At 40.3% G+C, this 14,855-nt stretch overlaps 1 long non-coding RNA gene across 1 annotated transcript; it reads right to left on the minus strand.

The window, feature by feature from the left end:
* Positions 1-9,650: 9,650 nt before the first annotated feature.
* Positions 9,651-14,579, minus strand: LOC138588990 (uncharacterized). Its single transcript, XR_011307831.1, has 4 exons — positions 14,472-14,579; positions 14,040-14,134; positions 12,663-12,739; positions 9,651-11,386 (listed from the first exon to the last, which is right to left on the minus strand). It is a non-coding gene; the product is annotated as an uncharacterized lncRNA (long non-coding RNA).
* Positions 14,580-14,855: the final 276 nt, after the last annotated feature.

Raw genomic sequence — 14,855 nt, forward strand, 5'->3', positions numbered from 1 at the left:
AAATTTTAAAAATGTAGCATATTGTATTAAGTGAGAATATTGCAATGATGATATAGACGTGTTTTTTTTTATCAAGGATTTTAAGGGTGTTTTATACAAGGATTTAAGTTTCACTCATTTAATTTCATACTGTATGACCACTTTGTCATACAGTACGAGAAATGTGACAGAATCATTGCATATAAAAAGGTACTTGATACCTTAACGGTAAGGGAGTTTCTTATATTTCTAAAATTTGTTAGATAACATCTTAGTGTGTTACACAACTTTTTAATATGCTTTTTAATATCAAGAGTTGGGTCAGGTGTAATCTCAGATCCCATCGGCTATGGTCTGAGATGATATAGCCTCTGGGGACACCGGTGAACGTGACGGGCGGTAAGCGATAATCGACTTCCCGTCAAGACTTCCTTTTTAATTCACGGGTCTTACCTTTGCTGAAATTTCAACATCATGATGCAGATTTGTAAGAATTAAATATTCAAGCTTTGTCAGGTCTGTCCTCAAGAGGAAAAAAGAAAACTGAATGCTGATCGGCTTTCGTGACACAGCGTCAAGGGAATTCATCTCAAGTTAAATTTTAGATCTAGAACGGATTGTTAGCTGAAATTGCTGCAGATGTGCGTTTATAGAGATTAATAAGAAGCTAAATTATCGTCAGGTCACACTGATGAGAGCCGGGATGTCATTACGCCGGATTATGTTCCGCCTGCTTTTGCTCTCCTCACAGACTGTTTTTCCTGCATACGCCGCAGCCTGCTGATACGTGATTGGTCAATATTACTCGGACTACAAGCGTAGTTCAAACGGAAACCAGAACATTGCCTTCCCGGAAATCCACGTCCCTGCCTACAGATTCTACTATGTAGACTATTCTACAATGTAAATCTGTAAATAGAGATTAGGTCAAGTGTGACACCCCAAAATATAATGACACAGGACTTTTTCACACACATGACATGGGCGGAGTCACTGAAACCAGGACAGTCCTGCTGTCACACACGGTCAGTGTGAGAGGAGGACACAGTCAGGGACATGAGTCAGTCCCCATAGAGCCATATGTTAAAACTTTACAGCAGAAATAAACATGTGTACAGCCTGGTACAAAAAACAGTTTGGGTCTCTGTAGCTCATTTATTTCTTCATGACAACTGTACAGGGAGAATCTTTATATCACTCACCTGTTTACATTATATCAAGGATTAAAGGGATGCGTTATTAGGGGCGTGGCCTCTTTGAGTGACAGGTGGGAGCTGCTAGCTGTCTGCTCGCTGTCACCTCAGCTAATTCAGTCATTGAACTTAACCTCTGGGCCGTGTTTGTGCTGTTGGAGCCTTTTGAAGATTTTTTCATGTAAATATCAGACAAATAATCTGTCTTGCTTTGCGCTGTATTGTACTAACAGACCGTCCAACAAGTCTGAAACACAGTTTTTACACTCAGTATTTTATGTATATGTTAGCAATGATTAGCAGCTATCTGTGTCTGTGCTCACCAACCTCTCCAGCTCCACCCTCTCATCTAAATATTTCATTTCTGGCTCCAATAAACAAAGATAGCGATGGCTAAAAGGCCAAACTTGAAGCTTTTAAAACAGCAGTCCACATCGAGGGAGTTACATTTGGTGGCTGTGTCCACTTCTTACAAACAGTCTCTGGAATATCTTCAGGTGAACCATTCAAAGTTGTTGTACATCAGTTATCAGTCATAGTGCTTATCAGATTCTTATCAGCAGCTTCAACAAGTGTGTCTGCATGTGTCTGAGCTTGCGTGTGTGTGCATGTGTCTGAGCCTGTGTGTGTGTCTGAGCCTGTGTGTGTCTGAGCCTGTGTGCGTGTGCGTGTGTGTTCCGGTCACATGATGGTCACACCCTTCAGACATGTGTGTAAAAGGCAACATCCACAAAAACACATTGTTCTCATATCAGCCATAAACTTTATTAGTGGTACGATATTTCCTCATACTGCTGGGATCAAAGAAATGTTGGATACAGTGAGTAATAAAAACCGTCTTGTCTTGTTTTTTCTGTAGTGGAAAGATAAGACTTATCTTGTGTGATCTTGGTCGTATTCAGTTAATAACTTACTTTAATTTAATTATGTTGATGTAAATCGAACAGTTGTTATCGAGCAGTCGGCCTCAGATTGTCCATGAGAGGTTGTTACATAATCCTGTTTAAATCTTTCTCAAATACAAACCATAGTAGTGAGAGCATAACATATAATTTACATCATCTTAAGGTTTTACAGAATTTAGTGACATGAATTATTTGAAGATACTCAGAAGTGACGTCACAACAAGCAGCATCATGGACACAGGTGGATCATTTCTATGACAGAGTTCTGAGTGTTTCATTTAGTGAACTATCCCTTTAAACCTTCAGTCATCTCTCTTATAAAAAACCCACTGTGTCATGAGGTATCTATTTATGTGGAGCGTAAGGAGCGAGCAGAGAGTTCAGTAAAGTGGTTTGTCACTGCAGCACCAGAGACCAACATGAATCCACCATGAGGCAGAAACACTTTAATAGGCAGAAACCTCGAGCAGAACCAGACTTGAGAGTGCGTGGATGATGATATAACTGAAACACTCCCCTTAAAATCTTCTTAAAATCTAAAAACTCATGGAAATCGGCTGCATCTAGGAGGTGTAATATATTTGTATTATTTAGTTTGTAGGCCTGTGTGTGCACGTGCATTTTTGTGAGTGGTTGGGTGTGTGTGTGCGTGTGCGTGTGCGTGTGCGTGTAAGAGAGAGAGAGAAAGGGACAGAGACAAGGAGATGAAAATTCTGACCTGCAGAAGTCTATAATAAAATGTGTATCACTCAAGCTGATAAAAATACATATGCGCACGTGCACAATCATACAAATTAGTTTCACTTTACACACTCATACCACTCTGACATCCACATCAACACAAAGAGACCATTTGAGTTGGTTAAGTTTAGTACACTGGCCTTCAGTAGCCTAAAGTAGCCTTTTTAGATTACACTGAGTACTATAGGCATATTCAAGTTCAAATTCCAAAAGGTTGGCAAAGGCAAAAATGCACACCGCCAAATTTCATACCATAGGGATAAAAATGGAAAAAAAAAACTGCATAAAAAATAAAAGTGACAATGCACTAAAATGTACATAGTGAGGCATAAGGGTTAATGGTGAGCATTACTTAAGTATAAAAATTGTACTCTTAGGGGAAGGGTCTCAAAGAGACTGTCTGGGGTGAGAGGGGTCTTATCTGCACGCCTCAGGCCCCTGGAGATGTACAGGTCCTTGAGATATGGCAGATTGCAGCCAATCACCCTCTCTGCAGAGCAGATGATACGCTGCAGCCCGCCCTTGTCCTTGGCAGTAGCAGTAGCGTACTAGACAATGATGGAGCAGGTGAGGATGGACTCAATGATGGCCGTGTAAAAGTGCACCATCATCGTCTTTGGCGGGTTGGACTTCTTCAGCTGACACAGGAAGTACATCCTCTGCTGTTCCTTTTTGATGAGGGAGCCGATGTTCAGCTCCCACTTGAGGTCCTAGCTGATGTTTCCACAGTGGAAACAGTGGAGTCAGTGATGGTGATGGGGGCGGGTGTGGCTGCTTTCTTTTTTTAAATCCACAACCATCTGCACTGTCTTCAGAGCATTAAGCTCTGAAGACGTTTTCCCCAGCTTCACATGCTGCCTCCTGTCAGACAGAAAGTCTGTGATCTACCTGCAGGTGGAGTTGGGCATGTTCAGCTGGGAGAGCTTGTCCTGAAGCAGAGCTGAGATGATCGTGTTGAAGGCAAGGCAGAAATTCACAAACAGGATCCTGGCATGGGTTTTTTCAGACCCGGGAAGACCCGCTAATAAATGCTGATTGTCTCTGTTCCCATTGCCAGTGAAGTATACTCCTGTCAGTCTCTTTGCTGCAGCGTCACCGTCTGTCACAAAAGCGCCGGAGACAGGGTTAGTAAACAGTGAAGATGTTACAGTGGTTAGGTCTTTATTGTATCTGAAGAATATTGCAACTGTAGGATGTTGGGCTGGTTGGAAGGGCTATTTGCAACTCAGTGGTGTGTCGGTTAGAACAGAGGAGCACAGTCTAGAGTCCGGTTTATGAGTTTTATTTTGAAAGGTTTGAGCAGTTTGACCGAAAAGGACAAAGAATAAAGGATAAACTAAATAGATGACTGTCATTACAATAATTAGGATTTTAACTAAGGTTATCTTCACTAAACAAATCACAGTAAGCACTCAGGAAATACTAACAAACAATAAACTTAGACATAATGCAAGCAACATAATGATAATAAAGAGTGCTATAAAACAATGAAAGGAAGGGCTATTTGTAACTCAGTGGTGTGTCGGTTAGAAAAGAGGAGCACAGTCTAGGGTCCGGTTATGAGTTTTATTTTGGAAGGTTTGAGCAGTTTATTTTTCATTTGACAGTCAAACAGTCGTTGATGGAGGAGAGGATAATGTCAGCCACGCTCCTTTGTCTGCCAGAGTCTGAGGGAAAAGGCAGACCTCATGTAAGGCGGCCGGCTTTATTGCCTCCTGGTTTTTCCTTGCCAATGTGTTAAATATTGCTAAGTGCTACTCATGGTGATTCATGTTGGGCCTCTCTTTAAATAACAGAACAAAGAGTCGGTCTAGACCTGCTCTTTTTGTAAAGTGTCTCGAGATAACTCTGGTTATGATTTGGCGCTATACAAATAAAAAATTTGATTGATTGGTTCTGCCCACCAGGGAATGGAAGGCAGGTGGGTGTGGCCGTAGTTTTCCCCTCAGGTAAAGGGACACAGGTATCAGTGACTGTGGGTGGGATTTTCTACAGCTGGCCTCTGATTATCACGACAAAGACACCACATGCTGTTGAGTCCTGCCGTTTTGGGTGTGCAATGGTTGAGCAGGTCCACCTCCCGAGGGCAGGGTTGTGTCTGCAGACTAGTGCTCCACACAGAGCAAAGGCACATTACAGTTTATCATTTTAGTCTTCATTAATTTGGCCTAGACTTGAAAAGGAGCTTACAGTAGTAGTGACAAGGAAATTCATCCAATGTGATCTCATGCTCGCTAAACGTTATCACAAGTGCAGAAACCTGTGAGCGTATGTAAAGCACTTAAAAGCTGATACTTTACCTACCTTGTCACATCTCTGCAGTGAAGAATTTGTTCTGTAGTTGCCCAAAATGGGTCCAGAAACAAAACTCTCCTCTCCTTGATATACATGATCTATGGATGTGCAAATATAAATTATAGCCCACCCCTGTCACACCAGATGGGCTTCTTGGGGCATTAATGTGTGTACAATCAAGATTACTAACCACCAGTGTCTGCTGTGACAAACGGCACCAGCTGCCACTTCCACTGTGTCAAGGTTCAACTTAAAGAAAATAAATCATATTAAACACAAACCTTAACTTCAACATTACTTTATTAGAAAGGAAAATGTGGTGTACTCAACCTTTTGAACTTGTTTTTGGAGCCCTGCCAGACTGCAGTCATTACCAGTGCATCGATAATCCCGACACCTGTCCTCCTTCCCAGGATGTTCAGGTATGAATCGACAATCTATGAATAAAGAGTAACATGTGGCCCACTGTTCCAATATCAAAGATACATTTTAGACCAAAATGTATTTTTAAAAAGGAAAGAGGCTCGCCTCACTGTCTAACTCCTGACCTGGGGCCAGGCCCTTCAGGTTTTCTGAGTACACTTGGTAAGTGCATAATGTAATATATAGTTAGTGGAATTGTACTCACAACTTTCTGAGCTTTGTGTCATCTCCTCCGTGCCTTCTCCTGGCTTTTTCTTGTGTTTTCTGACCTCTTGGTAGGTGGTTGACTGGCTTTTTAAGGCCTCTGAGGTCTTCATTTTTCACCAGGTTGCTGAATTTGTCCTGTCTGCTGTTTGAGTGTGAAGAAGAGTTTAACAAGTAGAGAGGGGATTCAAATTAATTGTAAAATCCAGAGACACGCATTGCATGATGAATGAATACTATAGGTTACTATAAGAATGCTATAAGTTATCAGAAAACACACATGTTTTCTGATAACTTGTAGTATTCATTTGAATAATTTTAAGTAAACCTACCATTGTATAGTGCTGTTCAACCTCTCCACAAGGCCATTAGTCTGTGGATGGTGAGGAGCACAAAGGCTCCCTATAATCCCCAGCCTCTCACACAATCCATAGTTGACCTTGAAATTATATTTGGGTGAAAAGAAAAAGTCAGCATAACAGAAGTTACATATCTGAGAATAATTATTCATGACTGTACCTTGTTGCCAAACTCTGAGCCCCGGTCTGTTAGTCTTTTAGGTGCACCAATTTTGTAAAATAAATCTGGTATACAATTTGTCACCTCATCTTCTGTTTTACTCTTGAGTGGACAGGCCTCTGCCCATTTGGTGAAATAATCAACCATGACACATATGTACTGATTACCCACCAGGTCCATCCCTACAAGCTCAAGAGGCTCTGTAACATAGAAAATAAAAGACATGACATCATGGCATGAAATCTCTGTTGATGTGCTTGTAAACTAACAATGGATTTGTTTCCTTTACCTCTAGAGGGATGTACTACTTTTCTTTAAAAGTGACCTCTTCTTTTGACACTGAACAATCTTAACAGGAGAATTTATTAAAAGTATGACACTCATCTTAATGCAAATGTATCCGCATTATACATTACTGGTGATGGCTTTTTTTAAAACATTACCAGCAGGCATAATCATCCATCTTTTCTCAGAGGGGCGACACCATTGTTGAATTAGTATTTCAACTCAATGAAGATACTTACCCACTTGAGGACATCTTTCTCCATGCCAGGCCAGTAGTACCTGCTGATTATGGCACTGTGCATTTTTTCCACTCCACAGTGTCCCCCAAAATGGCTGGAGTGAAACTCTTCAAAAATGGAGCGGGCCTCTTGTGCAGAACGCACCACCTTAGCAAGAGAGAGTAGTAGAGGTCTCCATCTGGTGTTATAATGTAATTATTAGATTTATTTGGATTAGATCAAAGATCCTCATAGTTTTCTTTAAATATTGCATGAGTTCTTACCCTTTATCCTGAAGGTTTCATTCTTCTTTTAATCACAAATCTCTCCTTATTTCTGTCTTTCACTGTCTTATTGCTCTACAAAGCTACTGCAAAACTTTGCATGTTCACTGACCTTATATACTGTCACATAATTGGCTACACCTGTGCCATGATTGGCTACACCTGTGCTTAGCAATCATTGGGCCTGTTCCTTTTCTCTCTCTCTCTATACCAGTCAAACGTTTGGACACATTTTCTCATACGAGTGAATGGGAAAGTGTGTCCAAACGTTTGACTGGTAGTGTATATAGTATGAAGTATGTAGTGGTAGTGTTTACTTTTAAAGTAAATAGATAGTAAGTAGATTTTAAAGTCTATTTTCTTTTTGTACAAAACAAAAATCCTTCCTACTTTTACCACACTTGGTTCAGCGACTACAAATAGACTTGTGGGCTGCAACTGGGTTACTTGTCATTTACCGTCTCTAATGGGGTTAAAATGTATGTTTAATCAGCGTGACCGGCGCCGTCACGTTAACTTTTGGAAACCAAACTCACGCATCCTACTTCCTGTCGCCAAACGCACAACCTCACCGCGAACGCTCCGTTCATGTGGCCACAGTGTTAAACAGCACCGGGGCGAGGTTCCGCTAATAACGGGAACACATTCACCTAACAGCAGCCTCGCGTAACGGCACGTCTGACTCAATCATCCTCACTGACCTGACGTGCAGCTGTCTGTCCCATCATACCTGTGGGCTGTCACTCATTGCGTGACAGGATTATGATGATTTTAAGTTGATTACCCCACAACACAAGCCACAGCTTCCATATCATTACAGTTTAGTTTAGTTTATATTCTACATTTAATTTTAAGCATCTAAGTGCTTCGCAAGAGACGAGGGGCTTGGCTGGTTACAGATGAAGACAGTAATTTAATTCTCCCCTAATTTATTGAGGCTGAATTGCAGCTTGGGGGCCCCCTAGTGGCTACAGGGGTCCTATGCATCCGCATAGTCCGCATACAGGAAGAAACGGCTCCATGGCATCAGGAGAAAAAAAAGGCAAGATCCTCCTATTTCTCCCCAGTGGTGTTAGAAATATTAATGACTGCATATGCAGAATGTGAAAATATATTTAAGAAAAACAGCAACACAGTAGCAGCGGCAAAAGAACGGGAGCTGGCTTGGCAGAAAATTGCTGACAGAGTAAATGCGTGAGTATGAACAGAAAAAAATGTTCAAAAAATGATCTAGAGTGTGTGTGTCTGTGTGTGTGTGTGTGTGTGTGTGTGTGTGTGTGTGTGTGTGTGTGTGTGTAACTGAAGATCAAATCTAAAAATTGTAGTTCACACAGGTCTGGTATCGTTTCATTACAAGCAATTGTGATATTGTTTAGCCTACCCTGGCTGATTGAACAACAATAAGTTGCTACATTAAAGATGTGATACATTTAAGTAGTTAGTGAAATTTTCTGAGCAATAAAAGAAAGAAAGAAAAGTACATTTTTCTGCTATCCCAGCACTATTTAATATTATAGGATGTGCAAAGCAAGAATTTTATTGTCCTGTGATAACTACTTTTTTCACTGTGCATATGACAATAAATTTATTCTATATTTTCTATTTTAAAGCAACACCTAAACACCTTTATACATACAAGTCTCCAAATGTGTGCTGTATTAGATATGTTCAAATTGAATCTCCATTACAGCCAATAAAAAAAAGGCTGAGGCCCAAAAAACAAGGCTCACAGAGGCTGAAGGGATGGCCCTCAGTCAGAACAGTGGACGATTTGTTGCTGAGGGCATCTGTGGGGGAAGCTCATCCAACCCAACCAACTCTCAGGACACAAGTGCCTACATAAGAGGTACGTTTTAAATTAACTATAGCTGAACTGAATTTAACTGAATTAAATATGTACATTCATCCTTTTGCCAGTGTTGACTCAGTAACCCCCACCCATCAATCTTAGGCCCTAAGATCCCGTGCGGGATCCTTGCTGTTTTTTTGGTAAGTTAAGTGTTTGGTTGGGTTAGTGGAAGTGGCTACGGCCGCTTCACTCGCCGATCTCTACTGCGCAGTCTCTGGCTCCATATGACGTCGCCATTGCAAGATGGCAGCGCCTATCACAGGGGCTATTTTGGCGTCAATATCGTACAATAGGAGCAGATGGAGACGCGTTGTCCATCTATATATACAGTCATTGAGTTAATCGAATCGTGTTGTGCAAAGAAGCAGAAATCGCCTGATGCGACACATAATATTGGACTGATTCTTTCTCCTGTACAGCCCCATACGTTTTAAAATCCTTCTCAGTGTACGTATACTTATCACAGTATCATCCACCGTGCTCAGTAACAGCAGAATCTCGCCTTGTCTAAACCCAAGCATAGAACTTTATCAAATCCTGTAAATTAGCCATATTTTTCAATTTGTCCGTCCAAGTTTCCTCACTCAAACATCAGTTTAATGTTATAACAATATAAGTTATCACGTTATAACGTGATAAGTTTAATGTTATAACAATATAAGTTATAACGTGATAACGCTTCCGTACCATTGTAGGTCCAAACCGATAGTTTTAAAAAGTATAGTATTGGGGAACTTGTCCCACTCACACGCCCATGGGTTTTTCAATTATATTTTATTGCATTTCAGGAAAAAAAAAAGTTGCATGTTGGCAGTGGTTACAAGTTAGAAAACAATAAAGTAAGCTGTTTTTAAAGATCAAATATACATTCAGAGTCAAAAGATCCCATTTGTAACATTTGACATTGACCTATTGTTTATCTAAAATGCAGTAAGTAAGCGAACAGTACAAAGTTGGCAGCACTACCCAGGACTTCACTAAAAACACCATCCACATAACATACATGTAAAGTGTGAGGCAGAATGAATCTAAAATAGATCACATTTGTTAGAAAAGTGTGAGTCAGTGTTCATAGGCTATTTTAGACTGAAGTGCTAATATAGAAAATCAGAAGTTCAGTGCTGTCACCAGTACAGGGAGTGCACACCTTAATGCAGGCAGAAGTAGCTTAGAAAATGTCCGTAGTCAAAGTCTCAATTTATTCACCAAATCAGAGAGGAAATAAGCCCCCCAACATTAAAAGCATAGTTAGATATTTTGTGGACATAAACTTATTGGCTGTCTTGCCGAGAGTTAGACGAGAAGATCGATACCGCTCTCTTAAATGTACTGCGGCAGGTTAGCTTAGCATAGCTTAGCACAAAGATTGGCCATGCTCTGTCCCAAGGTTACAAAATCTGCCTACAAGCACCTCTTAAGTTCATCACTTATCATGTTTTATCTTGTTTGTTCGACCTGTACAAAAGCCACAGAGTAAACATTTTCAGGGGGTCATGTGCTGGTCTATTTCCTGGACAGGACCAGTAGGCTTAGTGGAGACTCCAGGAAGTTACTGATCCCAGCCAAGAAAATATCCAGCTCATAAAGCCCTGTGAAACAGCAGATTTTACTTTTTACACTTGGGTTGTCGTACAGATCAAATGAACAAGATGTACCATGTTAATAAGGGAACGTTAGAGGAGCTAGAAGGCAGATTTTGTGGACAGGACATAGCAAAGCTAGCTGTTTCCACGTGTATAGTCTTTATGCTAAGCTAAGCTAAGCTAAGCTAAGCTAACTGGCTTCTGGTGGCAGCTTCAAATTCAAGAAAGACCTGAGAGTGGGTATCTTCTCATCTTATTGCCAAGTAACCAAGACGACTATTTGCAAAAAAGTGAGGAAGCATATTTCCTTAAACTTCTTGATTAAGAGTTACATTTCCTTATTTCCATTCATGAGTAAATACAGCGTTACATATGTTTTATTTATGAGTCAGACAGACACAGAGAGAGCAGTCTCTCAGGCTCCAGTTGGCTGCAAAGCTTCTGGACTTGCATCATGTACACACCACATGTTTTTGATGTGTACATTCATAAACAGAAGTGCAGATCAGTGTCTGGCTCCTCAGAGTTGCTCTCATCTTCTTCTTGTCTTTGTCTGTTTTTAAAGTGAAGGTACATGGTCTGATCTCCTCGTGGCTGACGACTGTCTATCTTTGGTCAACAAATTCAGTTTTAACAATGTTTTTAATTCTATATTCTAATTTTTCAATTAATTCTTTTTTTTCTCCTAAATGTTTAAGACAGAATGTCGTCAGGGTTTCTGAAAACAAACCGTCTTTCAGTGCGAATTTAGCTTCAATTTTACAATCTTTCCTCTAACAATGAGAGCGTTTGCTCGTCTGATGCACCAGCTTCCTGGTGTTCCACTAACGTCATCCCCGGTTAAAGCTCTGGTAATATCCCTGGGTCGCGCACTGGCCCTTGTTCATGCTCTGCACCTTCGCCTTTATCTGGAAACAGAAAAAAAAGTTAGAACTTGATTAATCTGTCTCCTATTTGGGTGTATTTCTTTAGCCAAGCCAGCAGCCTGGCTCCAGGAATGGTATTGTTCATTCATCTGTCCACTAATTTGGTCCAAACCTTAAACTGTTATTATGTAAGGGTTAGCATGCTGACACTCTGAACTTAGCAGGTAAAGACTGTAAACATTATGTCTGCATCAGCATGTTAGCATTGTCATTGTGAGCATGTTAGCATGCAGTTGTTAGCATTTAGTGGCTGTGCTGTGGCTGAGTAGCCTCACAGAGCTGCTAACGTGGATTTAACTTTTAACTTTTGGAGAATTAACTTAAAATTGAATTGAATTAAGTTCAATATTTTCTCTGTAAATGTTTGTCCTGTGAAATCATGAACAAGAACAGTGTTCAGAGAGACTCAGTACTGGTATATCTCTTTTATATTTAGATCACATCCCCTGTCAAACTGTGCAGTGGTCACAATATAAGCCCCAAAAAGGTATCAAAGAAAATAAGACGTGTGTAAACATTAGCCCAAACCAAACAATTGAAACCAAAAATATCATGACATTCGCCTCTCTATCAACCTTAAACGTTTAGCCACATAGAGGAAAGATTTATAGGTGAGCTAGCTAGCAACAGCATGGTACGTCTTGAATGATCCGATTGTATTTAACGCTCTTTGCTACAAATGGAACCATGTCGTACTCAATGGTCGTACTTAAGAGTTCTGTTTTATCATTTTGGCCAAATTTAATCTCCTGCCCTCCCTGAATCAATGACTGTATGTATATGCCCTGAATGAACTCCCCATTTTCCACTTTAGTCCAGTAGGGGGCGATAATGCATCTCTAAGCCAGTGGTTCTCAACTGGTCTAGCCTCAGGACCCACCACCACCTCCTTAATAATGAATCGCCATGATTAATATCTGTGCAGTTTGGACCTGAGATGGAACATCACAGTATGCCAACATCACAAAACACAACAGTATAATAGTCAGCCAAATTGACCAGCAGGTGGCAGGAGGCTCCAAGAGGAAAGTATTCCCTCTACAATTCATTCAATTAAAAGCCTTTTTTCAAAAGAAATAACCTAAAAAAGTGCTACATAAATGGAGCAGCTGTCGGGCTCATCAAGTTTCAGGAGTGTAAATATCACTGTAGCTGGGATAACCCAATCAGTGTAGTGTGAATAAACAACACTACTACTGCACACACAAAAAGTTGTTACTTAAAAAACAAAAACTCTCTACCTTCCTAACACGCTTACCTGCTCAACATTAGGATACTGTCCCGTTTTGGTTTTTGAGTGGACCAGCTCTTGATTCACCCATACCTCAAAGGAGTCTGTGGAAAATGAGACAGCAGTCTTCAGTATAAAGTAGCTCAGGATGTTTGTGTACAAATATTATCCGTGTTCAAATTACCACCAGTAAAACAGGTTTAAGGCAGACATGGGCTGGGCACAGTACAGTTTGTCCCTGGCTCTGCTAAAAGGAAAAGTTAGAGCACTGTAAACAGCGCTCAAACATGAAACCTGAAAACAAAGCAGCTTTATTTTAACAGTAGTTTTAATTATATTTTTGTTTTGTATAAAAAAATTTAAATCTAGCATTTAGTGTTTTATGACAACATGCTGACCTATTTGAGATTCATAATTTATCAGTTCTTACAACCAGGGTCTTTTAAACAAGAAGAGAGTTTTTGTATGATACCATTTTACTTCTCAAGCAGGTAGTAAATGTAGAACTTCAAACACAAAGAAACCTATCTTTATAAAAATGAAAGCAAATCAGCAGGAATAGCTCCCTCTCGTCCTCAGTGTGAACAAATCAGTTTGTGATTTAACATTAAAAAACAGATCAACATCCCTGTGTAAAAAATATGTAACACATTTTAACATTTGTGAAATGACTTTTTACAACACAATATATATATATAAATATAATATACAGTCATGAGAAATGCTTGGCAGTTTAGGGAGGCACTATGGTCAAGGAGGGGGGGGCAGACAGACAGACAGACAGACAGACAGACAGACAGACAGACAGACAGACAGGCAGACAGACAGACAGACAGAGAAACAGCAACCGTAGCCGCCGATTGTCATCAGAAAGTTATGTTCACTTGGTTTTCTTCCTGTTCAGTGGAACTTGCCTCAGGGAGTTTTTTAAGGCGTGTTGCAGAGATGATCGCTCAGACATTTCTGAGTCAAAACTTTCAGTTTAGTTTTAATTTAATAAACGTACTTACACTTTAATATAGTCCAGATTTAAATGGATTTTGATTATTCTGAATGTTTAAAATCCTGAACAGTGTTGTTATTTAATATCTGTAGCCATCAGAGGCAGTAATATGTGTGTGTGTGTGTGTGTGTGTGTGTGTGTGTGTGTGTGTGTGTGTGTGTGTGTGTGTGTGTGCGTGTACACAGCTCTGGGATCAAAAGATAATGGTGTTTAATGCTGACAACCTTAAACTAGGTGTGGTCAACTTGTTGCCCCAAATCATATCTCATTGGATTAGTCCAAATTCAAAATGTGGCATTAAAAAAAACCCTAAAGCAGAACAAAACCAACTAACAAAAAAGACCCCCACAAGTATCCATTGATTCAACACATTAATAAATGTCTAAGTGGAAAGAGCTTACTTGGTGGCCCTGACCGTCTCGTCACCTGCACACCGGGCATCATGCTCAGTGCCTGTTGCAGCTGCTGAAAGCGGCCGGCCGGCTCTCATCCTTGACTATAACACACAAAAACAGAAGGAAAAGAAACATTCATACACTGCAATGCAATATGTATGACATCATTGAACTTTAGCTTCAACTTTAAGGGTAAATATGAACCTTCATCCAGGTCAAGACACATTTATTTCTCCTTTGCTCTTGAGATTCTTTAGAGACCAAACATTAGATAAAAGCTGGTGCAGAAAGTGCTGATGCACAAGGTGTTTCCTACCAGTTACTCCAGGACTTATATTTTCTGTAAACAGTAGCTCAAAAGTAGCTCCAAAGTGTAATAAATAATTACAATATGTGCCACCTTTAAGAGTGATACTCATAATAGAGTGATAAACTCACCAGTGGTCGATGGTGACTATAACCATGGTTACAGCCGGTGTGTTCTAGCCTGCAGTCGATGTAGAGCTGTAAACCTTCAGTCCAAAGATGAGCTGAATAACAAGCAGAGCTGTGACTACTGCTCTATATTATAGAGGAAACCACACCCAGTGGGAGGGTAAACCAGTCTGTCCAGTTTGAGCATCAGTATTACAATTATTCCAGCTTAATTATAGTTGCACTTTCTTTCTCTCGTGTGCTTGAAATAAATATGTTTCCTGTTCAAACTGGCCCAAGAGAGATCCTTATACTGTTTCAATACAGGGCATGTCGTTGCTCTGTTGTCTCTCAGTGCAAAACAAACCTGAACCAAACATGACACAAGAGTTCTGCTTGACTGAGTTA

Source organism: Semicossyphus pulcher, unplaced genomic scaffold, assembly GCF_022749685.1.
Source record: "Semicossyphus pulcher isolate SPU_LCO1_2020_fin unplaced genomic scaffold, fSemPul1.0.p SCAF_1, whole genome shotgun sequence".
Classification (NCBI taxonomy): domain Eukaryota; kingdom Metazoa; phylum Chordata; class Actinopteri; order Labriformes; family Labridae; genus Semicossyphus; species Semicossyphus pulcher.